Genomic DNA, 10,576 nt, shown 5'->3' on the forward strand with positions numbered 1-10,576 from the left:
TTTTAAAACCTGAAACCTGTTTATTGATACCCACACACCGAGTCTCCAATCCGACTTTGCATGGAACGTTGGACCTTCAAATTCAGTTCTATCTTTGCCAAGATTCGTGTTTTTTACAATTCACTACTCAGTACTCAGTATCTTGCTGGCACTAACCTCATAGGAGAGCTCAGAACTTAGGCAGGATACCAGGAACTTTATTACACAGATGAGGAATGTTTAAACTTTTCCAGCCCGACCCATGGTTTTGGTTCTGCCCGTTCCAAGGATCAGAAAGCCCCCTCTGCAAATGTCCTTCAGCGTCACTCGAGCCGCCAGCACTGGAGCCCAGTCAAGTCTTGTCTGCCTAGCACTCACTCCTTTGGCCCACTTGTCCAAAAAATTGAGGAGCGAGGAATTCCTGCTCTTCCATTTCGACCACTGGGAACCCCTGCTGTTTGTCCTTGTTTTCCAAATTGCAGCCGGCACCATTCATTTCAACTGCTCTTGCACTACAATCCCTTTGGGGTTGAGTGGAGTTCAGTCCTTGAACAAGTATCTCCCCCCCCCCCCCCCCCCCCCCCCCCCCCAATCTGCATGTGTGCAAAGCCAGCCAAGAGCTGATTCGTTTGAATAACCCACGAAAATACCTAGCACGAATTAATGCAATCCACACCCACGCAGGCAGGAATATGGAATTTCACTCCGATTCCTATTCACCCAACAGGGGTGGCATCATTTAATCAGGATATTTCTTTGTGGCATTGTGTATTATTCTCAAAAAAAAGTAATGCAGGAGAGCAACACATGCTTAACAACGTCTTTCTTCAATCTACAACAGTGGCTAATTGGAAAATGGCATTAAACTGCTATAATTTGTGCAAATGACTATAATACAAAAAAAAAAACTCCTTTGTCCTTTCGTTACTTAGTGAATAACGTCCCACTGCAAGCTGTCAACAAATATAAATACCTAATTGTCTCACATCAAATCCTTATGTGGAACACATACATTAACTATTTATTAGCTAAAGCATCACAGAAGCTCTGTATTTTAACTACTTGAGCGCTGTTTTTGTTATTTTTTTCCCCACGAATACTGTACGCAAATTTTTGTCTCAGTAACACCATACTATGCTCTGTGAATACACACTATTTTATGGGCAAAAATTAACTTATGTCTCCAACCTATAACCTATTTCTTGTATTGTACTTTATGAGATATGGTACTATGTAGTGGCACCTCAACCTTGCACATCGAGGTCATTCATTCGAGCGGCTTTACTCTGCCTTTTTTTTATTTGGAACTGCAACTTCCTTGTTTCCGCAGTTGTCTAATACCGAGTTCATCGGAAATTTATAGCTCTCGGTGTTCGTCGCGAAATGCGAGATTGATTGACATAGATTTGCCATTCTGTAACCATGAAGAAGCATACCAAAACAGAAGTTGCCTAAAGAAAAAAAAAAAAAAAAAAAAATGACATGCCATCAGAATGTGACGCTACAAAATAGAACATTGTTTTCATCGCTTGCCCATACATGCCACTCATATAAAAAAAAAAATGAAAAAATTGCAGCCCAGTTGGGAGGGGCAGGGAGCAAACCGAAACTGAAACCACAAGGGGACGCACCCAATTATACTCAAGTATGGCAGTCAAAGGCTTAAGAAGAAAGGTTTGCTACTTCATGCCCAAAATCAAATTAGCGGCCTACACCACAGTCATCAGGCCATTACTAGAATATGCCGACCTGGTATGGGACCCATACACAAAAATTAACATAAACTGCTGAGAAGGAATTCAGAAAAAAGATCTACAATTTGCATTGAACCAGTGTGATAGGTTGGCTTCTATTTCACAACTGTGCAAACTTTCGAGCTCGGAATCTATGGAAAAATCAACCACTTTAGACTACTGTATCATCAATGGCAAGGGCAACCAAAATCAAGTAATCAATGGCAACCAAAATAATGCCCCTAACTAAGAAAGATTCCTTCAAATACTGCTTCCTTTCTCGTACCATAGATGAATGAAACAATTTACCACGACGTATCATAAATCAGCCAACGACTCTTGCCTTTGTCACTGCACTCACAGAACACTTAGTATCATAAAAATGTTAATGTTTACTTTAATATTTGCTGATGACAATCATGTTTCATGCCATTGTTTTTTGTGTCATTTCACACCTAACCATTGATATCCGAGAATGTATTGCATTTAATTTCGTTTGCACAGTGCACTGCTGGTACTAAGTGATTGGTAACTTTTGGTTAGAGACACTATTTTTTGTCTAATGCCTATTCCTAACCAGGCAGAGAGCCGCCAAACGTTCACCTTCACCTTTCAGTTAATATAGGTTTAAACTAATCATATTCCATGTTGTTTTTATTTTTATTGTATCTCCTGTCCTTTTGTACAGCCTGTGAAGTAGTGTTCACCTTTGCCTTGGCCACCAAGCAGGTGGCTGGCAATATTGTTTAATAATAAATAAATATTTTTGTCTACCATTTGCTCCTCAAAACAATAATTTCCGGAACAGAAAAAAAAAAAAGAAAGATTTTCATTTCGTGCATTTCATTTTGAGAGACCCAAGATCCCGAGTAACTCCTGGAGATGTGAAGAATGCCTGTCTCACCACAGCCGCTGCGCACTATTTGAATTGTTTTCAGAAATGTGTCAACTGCTCAAGGTTTTTGACTTGAAACAGTTTACTGAGGCACGAATTCACAAAGTTTGCAGCTTTGGCAGTCTTTGCAGAGTGTCGAACTGAACCCGAACCAAAAACCGGATTAAAACCATTATTTTTTACTAAACAGGAAGCAAACCAAAACAGAAATGAAAAATTTGTTATTGAACCCAAACCGGAGTGAGAGCACAATATAATGTGGCGGTTACCGGTTCACTGGAAAAAGGTTCAGCACAATAAAATGTGAGCCGAGTGGGCTCATATTTTGGCACAAGGTCCATTTTAGCATTCACGGCAGTGGTGGCAGCAGCGTTGTGCTGCCTAAATAAACGGCAGCAATGTGGAGATAGCTTAATAACAATGCAACAAATAAATAAATTGCCCTTCTAGGTACAACACGACTTCGAGTCCGAAAGGAGGCGTGCACCTCTATCCTCCATTTCCCCTTACGAGGAATCACAGTCATCCCAGTGAATCCAGAGCTGTGAACATATTATGTGATGACACTCATCGCTGCATGCACTGGCCTTGCTGCGTGGAGGTCATGCGACAATTGCACGGCATTGGATTGGCTCCGATGACTCACTGCTAAACAATACTCTCCAAAAAAAGAGAGCATAAAGATCCAAAATAAAGACATCTACGAGCTGTCACACGTCTTCTGCGATGGCAAAAACTAAAGCTGCCAGATGCCACTGACATGGCTGGAGAGGGAAGCACAACACGGGAGCCAGGCACGTAGCCAGGGGGGAGGCCCATGGGGCCCGGCCCCCCCCCCCCCCCCCCCCCCCCCGCCCCGAAATCTTCGATTTTGCCGGGACCTCCTCTCCCCCCCTCCCCCTCATACAGCAATTTGTCATGGGCGGGCCCCCCACGAACCAAAATCCTGGCTACGTGCCTGACAGGAGCACTACGACTCTGACCGCCCCGTAGCTTTGGGCACTGCTTAGGAAATAAGTTGTTCTTCACATTTTTCAAATGCAGTTTTTCTTTTTCTCTCCCTTTTTGCTTTAATCATCCTCTGACTGCCCTTTGTTGTCTTTCTGGTCTTCAACATTGTTTCAACCCAATGATTAATAATTAGTAATTATTTAATAGTAATTTGCAAGTGTGGTGTATGGTGCACGGTGCATGCTGGCCGATTGACTTTGCATGCGAGTACTGTTTTTGAGCACCTGAGCGCCACCGTATTATTAGCATAGTGATGTTTGTGATTAAAAGTCAAGATCACAAAACAAAATTTAGTATTCTTTAAAGCAGATGACGCGATTTAAACACACTATTTTTTCTTAGCGATTGGGAATTATGAAGTTTCTTTTTTGTTGAACGCAGAAAATGTGTGGCTAGCCACGATCTAAGGTAGTTACGAAACGACCTGTTTGAACTGGTTCGTACTTGGTGTAACCACTAACCAAACCTAAAGTTTGCATGAAGAACCGGAACCGAACCGGAACTAAATACAAAGCTGCCGATGGATCCAAACTGAACCAGAAATAAAGGTTTTAGCTAGTGCACGCTAAAGCTTTGCGTACACAAAGAATAGCGTCGTCACCACTGTGAGTGCGCCGAACCCTAACCACGTTTTGCGCTTTGTGCATGCTATTTTTCAGAAATTGTGTGTGTACGCAGAGTTTTTGCACTCCTCCAAGGAGGACTCGTGATGAGAAGTTGGCTAAAGCTCAGACGAGCACAGTTAAAAAATGGTGACCCCCAGGACCATGGCTGCAGCCGCTTTGGCGGCATCGTGAAGGTGACGTCGGCGGCATCCTTGCGACTGCGATTTTCAATACGGGACGACATTGCGCTCGGTTTGGTAACAATCGCCGGCAACTTTATGCTTGCAATGCACCAACATTTCTCGGCGAAAATACGGTGTGCGAAGGTCAGTACACAAGAACTCTCTCGCAGAGGCGATGCAAGAGAACACGACCGGTCAACCGCCTGCGTCGCATTTTCATGTTTAAAGGAGCTGTGCAACGATTTTAACGTTGAAAGAATTTGCATCTTCTACTTTTGACATTGTTCATCTTGTCACAAAGGACAGAAAACACACTTCCTTCCTTCAAAATGTTGCGATTCCGCCACGTAATTGCGAGGCAAAAATGAGAATATTCCCCCAGCTGCAGCCGCGAGCGGTGGCCATAAGAACCACGCGGCATGACGTCAATGGGAGTCTTGTAGAAAGATAGCAAGTTGTGCGAATACTTGCTCGATAAAAGGTAACTTTTTTATAAATCTTGTCGTTCCAACATAAGTATAAATGCGTCGAAAACCTGGTATCATCGACAAAACTTTTATTATACGGAGTTTTAGTGGCGCCATCTATCCTAGGTCCACAAAACCGTCAGCTCTATCTGCTACCGCGAACAGCCGCCAGAAGCCGGAGGGGGACGGGGCCAGAGCCGGACGGGGATGGCCGGACCTGGATGAGACTTTCCTCCTTTCACCAGCACGTGGTCAAGCGGTCACGAGCGGATGAGTTCTCGCTGCTCACTGATAGCTCTAGAGAGATAGCTTCACCGGAACCCCGCGCGACCCGCATTGACGTCACAGCGCACGTGACTTGGAAGATGGTGAAGGAGTTGAGAGGTGCCGAAAACCTCAATCTTTGTCCATTTTTAAAATAAAAACTAGGACATGCAGGCAAAAGCGGTTTTTTGTTCTTTACTTCAGAAAGGTCGAGACACCAACTCCCAAATTATTTAAGCAAAGCAAAGAAATTGTTGCACAGCTCCTTTAAACAAATCTAAAATGTTGCTCTGGACCAAAACAACTTGTCTTTTTTCTTAAGTTACAGCATTGCGTGCGTGAAATAAAAGTTGCGACTGTATCTTGGTGGCGTTGCAAGCATGAAATGCTTTTGCGTCGTGGTGGAGAAACACTATTCTAAAACTATCTTGAGTAGCGCGCGCTAACGCAAGCGCTAAATTTAAAGCTAGTGTGTGCTAAAATTGCGTACATTATTCTAAAACTCTCTAATGACTGGAATGAAGGTTATGGTGCTAGAGAATTACCTAAACAAACTCTCCTCTAACACCGTAACTTTACCAGCATGCTCCATTTTCACGAGTCTGAAGGTTGATGTTCTAGTTGTGTTTCAAACTTGTGTTTGAAAGTAAGAAAAGAAAGACAACCCTTCAAGGGACACTGACGCCCCCAATCAATATTTTGCTACAGCGTCACATATATTTTTAATAAAGTAAAAAAACACAACTGCTCGAAACCGAAACTGAACTGGGGAGGAAGAAGAGATATAGAGGAGGAGAAAGTTACCAAAATCACGTGGCTGTGCAACTTTTTTTTTATTTAATCAATGTATTTGCAACTTTTTAGAAGGCACAAAAAATGGGTGTCATATTTTCAATCTATTTTTAGTATTGAGTGTGTGCCTTTGATGACCCACCACTTTGATTATCTTCGGTGGTTGTGTCTAAACCATACAAAAACGGCACGTTACCATAGAGAAGGTAGTGAGCGCGACTCGAAACCGCCGATTCTCGATCGGTGGTTTTCGGCGGAAAGAAAACGAATTTCGAGCCGCAAATTGTGTTGTGGGCAGTTGGGCTCTCATGTCATGCACAAATAAAAACCTTGGTGAGCATAAATACCCTGTCAGTGTCCTTTTAAAGGGACACTGACACCCCCCCAAAAATTTTTTTTATTTTTTGCCAGGCGCATCATTATGGTGTCGGAGGACTACCCAATTAATATTTTGCAACAGAGTAGCGTATTTTTTTAATAAAGCCAAAAGACGCAACTGCTCGAAACCGAAACCCGACGGAGGTCGCAGAAGTGGAGAGAAGAGAGTGAGTGGCGGAAGTCATGTGGCTACACCCGACCGTGCGTTTTTTTTTCTTTTCTCCTTTTCGGTAGCAAACGACAGACATGCGGCGCGCGATGCGGCGTGCGGGAACTGCTCGCCGTGCGATTCTTTTGCAGTTATGTTTGTTCCGCTCGTTGTTCTGTACTCCAAGATGAGTTGTTTTGTACATTGAGGAGTTGGAGATGAGTAGTGAGTGCCCGTGGTGAATTTCCATGATCGGCTCCGAAAAGAATACACCCAAGATGTTGCGTGAAGAGCTGGCTTACATGTCCTGCGTCCGAAAAAAAGTGGCATTGTGCGACAAAGTTTCCGAAAGATCAACGGGATCGGGACCAATGGCTGGCTGCAATTCCTGTAGAACATATACGGGCACCTCGGAAAGCGGACGCTACCTGATTTATATGCTCCTTGCATTTTGTGGAAAGTGATTACATTGAGTTCGCAGGTGTCAAAACGGAAATCCCATACCATTTAGTTCAGCGAAGTATCATCCACAACATTTGTTTGTTATTTTTTTTTTGTTTCTTCAGTGATGATTGTAAAAAAAACAAAAATAAATAAAGTTTCACGGGGGACCGAACCCGGTCTTACCGCGTGTAAACCAGACGTCTTTCCCACTGAGCTACTGAGGCATCTCTTTTCTGGTGGATTTCTTTCCTTAGTAATAATTCAGCCGGTAAACTGTAAGTTGGAAAGTTTGCTGTCGATTTTTCTCTAGCAAAAGCACTCCCAGGTCGAAGTCGGGAAGCACCACGCTTTGGGGACATTCGCACCTAGTAAAGAAATCGTACGCGTGCATATTCAACTCGAAGTAGACACGTCGTGCTTGACGTTTGCGCGAGCGATGTCTTCAGCCACGAGAAGGAAGCGACGGCTCGGCGACGTCTTCGTGCAAACCGGTTTGGTGGCCGGGCGTGTCGTACGGGATGAATAACAATTCTTTTGATCAGTCCCAAATTTCTCTTTTAACGGTAGACAGAATTCGCCGGTACCGCGAACGACAGTTCTGAAATAGAGGTCGCACGCCCGTCGTCCGCTAGCATCGCCGTCCCCGCGAGTCCCACGATACGCGAAACGACGAACGCACAGAATGCTTCCGGTTGTCTGTGGAACTTTTTTTTTTCAATTAACGTATTTACAGCTTTTTAGAAGCCACAAAAAAATGGGTTTCATATTTTTTTCTATTTTTAATATTGAGTGTGTGCCTTCAGTGACCCATGACTTTGATTAAATTTGGTGGTCGCATCGATACCTTAGAAAACGGCCCGTGACCGCGAAAAAGAGAGTAAGCGAGACTCGAACCGGCCAGTTCTTGATCGGCGGTTTTCGGGCGGAAAGAAACCGAATTTCGAGCCGCAAATTCTGTTCTGGGTAGATGAACTCTCATATGTCACGTACAACTGAAAACCTCGGCGAGCATAAATACCCTGTCAGTGTCCCTTTAAAGAGACAGTGTAGCGATTTTGAGTTAAAATGATTTTCACCTTACACAAGCTTACTGGCACTTTTGGAACCCAAGAATACTGTAAAACCCATTATTTTCGCGGCCCCTATTTTTTGCGAATGAGCCACAGACGCACAATCGCGGCCATTAAACTTTGCGAATTCCAGATGGCTGCATTGAAACTCCTAAGGACCGAAATTTCGCGAAAATTAAGGGCTCGCGAACATTAAGGGTTTTACAGTATTCGCATGTGACACCACTGACCAAGGAGCTTCTTCGCCGTGGGGTGATTTCAAGAAGTAGACTTTTCCTTACAGTCTCTCCCTCCCAAAACCTGATGACCTAGTATAGGGATCACAGCGTTGACTTAATCCATGGCAACGACCCTCGTGTAACAATATTTTGATGTGACTTATAGATGAGACACATTGTGTGAGCACTCAATTTGTCCTTATGACACAATCAATGGCCTGAGAGGCATTCGGGTAACAGCCTCGAGTTCAATCTCTGCAAATACAAAAACAGCTGAACCCTAGCAATGCATAGAACATAGCACGTGCCCCGTGTTTTTCCAACCCCAGCACGTGGCGAGGCAGCGGCGTATCAAGGGGCGAGGCTTATGGGGCTTCAACCTCCTCCCTCCTACTCCCCCCAACCCCCCTTCCAAATCCAGCCGACCCTATAATATACACATGCGCTTTGACCCCCTTTTAACCAATTTATGGATGTCCCAGCCACTTCAGCTCAGCCCCTCCCCTCCGAAAAAAGTTACTGGCTACACTACTGCATGGCAATACTGAACGCTGACACCATATAATCGTCCCCAGATCATTCGGCTGCTTGTTCTGGCTGGGAATTTAGGTGATGACGATTGCAAGTTTAAGGGGAAGGGAGAAAGAGACTATAAGGCTCGGTTTTTTTTTTTTTTTTTCTGGGATTGCTATTTCACGGAGAAAAACCAACGCGCGTTTCGTAGCTTACGTACGTTGCACCCCCTAAAACTCTCGGGTTAAGGAGGTCCGCGCGAGTGCACGAGCGCATGTGAGCGTGATAACTGTCGGAAGCTCTCTGCCCACAGCTTTCGTGCCACCCGTGGTCGGGTCTGCGGGACACAGATCTAACGACTAAACTTCACCAATTAAGCCTCCAAATTCAGCACTGCTTACGATCGCGCGCTTAACTCTCGCGGCCCTCCAACTTCTGCCCTCCAGACGGCAGCGGTGAAAGCACTGCATTTCACAAGAGGAAGGCAGCACCCCGACGATGCCGACCAGCCGTACGGACGGCGCCCAGACACACAGGCGATCAACGCGCGTCAAGCAGCGAAGACACAGCTTCGGAGCAAGTGCACGACCAAGTGGCAGCCGACAGCAGAGGCCGGCGATCGCCCTCGATGCCTTCTCCGAGGAAGGCCCCAACCCGAGACCCACGCCAGCAGCACTGGAAAGAGCAGTGAACAGACGAAACCGCCAGCGTACCGTTGAGGGAAACCACGCCGTCCAGCGAGCCTGTCATGTCAATACGGAAGGCTCCAGTCTTCGTTGGCCCTACACATGGATCCTACGAGCCTACGAGCCACTGTCACTGCCATGGCCCCAGCCTGTCCAGGCCATTCCGTATGATTTCACTCGCACGGAAAACTAAACTGCTAATTAGCAAACAAGTGTCACGGGTGTCACTGTCACCATCACTGTTGGCCATGGAGGTAGGCCGCTCTGCGCAGGCTCTGCGCTGGCAAGCCGCTGGCCAGCACTATCAGAGCCTTGGCATTACTATCTAAATAAAACCGCTGCACTTTTTTTTAATGGGCTGCAGCTTGCGCCACCTAGTTTACCTAGCCTTCAATCATACCCCTCCTCAACTTCAATCAGAACAACCCGAGTTTCTTCGTGGAACAATTTTTTTAGAATTAAAGGTTGATCTATATCTCTAACGAAAGAATGTTCACATGTGAGGGTGTGCAAAATTTACGAGCTCATATAATCAGCTTTTTGTCAACACCGCGCTGCTCCCCCGCGTCAGCCGCTGCTCCTAGCACACCGGTGCATAGCGGCGAAGCTTGACGCCAGCCGTGAGCTGCTGAATTCCACGCGAAATGAAACCATATCGTTCGTTTCCAGGTGCAGCAGGTATTTTCGGACCAAGGGGAAAGGGGGGGGGGGGATGTTTAAGAGCCCCGTTTCCCTGCCCAAAATTTTCACAGATCTAGAATTTAAGAGGGGTCACGTCCACTTACGCTCACAAGCATATACACGCACATGCTAAAAGCACGAGGTCACTGCGGTTGACTGCCTAGCCGCTGACAACACACAAAATGAGGAATGCCGTGACCTTTCGCCGCTTTACTGACCTCACATGATTGACCCCATTAGCTTGTTAAATGATATCACTTCAAGTGTCACTTGAGGAACACTTCTGATATCACATTAGAAGAATCACTTAGGAGTCAGGACACTTGAAGTGATATGGGTGGCACCACTGGCGAGTCAGCGGCACCCGGGGCGGTGGCCCGCCGTGCGTCTCTGTACGAAGGCAAAGAGACGCAGCGCTTCGGCATGCCAAGAAAGCTTTGATCACGCCGCGAGACTGGCGAAACTTGCTTTCGACGAGTTGTGCCTCTTTTCTGCGGCACTGCGCTTCCG

At 45.6% G+C, this 10,576-nt stretch overlaps 1 protein-coding gene across 1 annotated transcript in view; it reads right to left on the minus strand.

Annotated features, from left to right (window-relative positions):
• The window catches only part of LOC8023316 (coiled-coil domain-containing protein 186), a 43,200-nt gene extending 33,539 nt beyond the window's left edge, over positions 1-9,661 (minus strand). The window contains exon 1 of the mRNA XM_029986426.4: positions 9,413-9,661. The gene's annotated coding sequence lies outside the window, so the exon portion shown is untranslated. The remainder of the gene's footprint in view (positions 1-9,412) is intronic.
• Between the last annotated feature and the right edge of the window lie 915 nt (positions 9,662-10,576).

The sequence above is a fragment of the Ixodes scapularis genome, unplaced genomic scaffold (genome assembly GCF_016920785.2).
Source record: "Ixodes scapularis isolate PalLabHiFi unplaced genomic scaffold, ASM1692078v2 PGA_scaffold9__187_contigs__length_104089568, whole genome shotgun sequence".
Classification (NCBI taxonomy): Eukaryota; Metazoa; Arthropoda; class Arachnida; order Ixodida; family Ixodidae; genus Ixodes; species Ixodes scapularis.